Source organism: Canis lupus, chromosome 29 (assembly GCF_011100685.1).
Source record: "Canis lupus familiaris isolate Mischka breed German Shepherd chromosome 29, alternate assembly UU_Cfam_GSD_1.0, whole genome shotgun sequence".
In the NCBI taxonomy this organism is placed as follows: Eukaryota; Metazoa; Chordata; class Mammalia; order Carnivora; family Canidae; genus Canis; species Canis lupus.
The window spans coordinates 24,190,133-24,190,674 of NC_049250.1; positions in this window are offsets into that span (position 1 = coordinate 24,190,133).

Below are 542 nucleotides of genomic sequence, written 5' to 3' on the forward strand. Positions count from 1 at the left end.
AATGTAATTTAGGTAGGTGACTTCATAAGAGCTCTAATTATGACACAGGCACAAACACATGCAGACATATACATGCACACACACAAACATGTCTAATTCATTTTTAAGAAGTATATTTAATAACACCTTCTCTAGAGTTTACTTATTTATATTCACATCAAAATGTGAACTCAAAAAGTATACTTTTAACAAAATCACTTTAATTCTTATCAAGTTGCTTAGATGATTCCTACATAACTAAACATAGCATTCATTCTGTGTTGGCATAATAAATAGAGTAGACAAGAATAATATACATTTATTTTAGAAGTGGTTGGGTTCTCATAACTAGACCAGTCAAGAACATCTAGAAATATGAAATTAGTCATTTAAAACAACTGAGGCCCAGGTGTGACATCTTTGGAGGACAAGATTACAGTCTTAAAATGCCAATGAGAATGGTTTATGTTTACAATTCTTTATGATTGCAGGCTTGTCATGAAAATAAATTGCCTATAGTCCCTGCCATTTTCTATTCTTGTCTCATCATGATAATAAGGCAT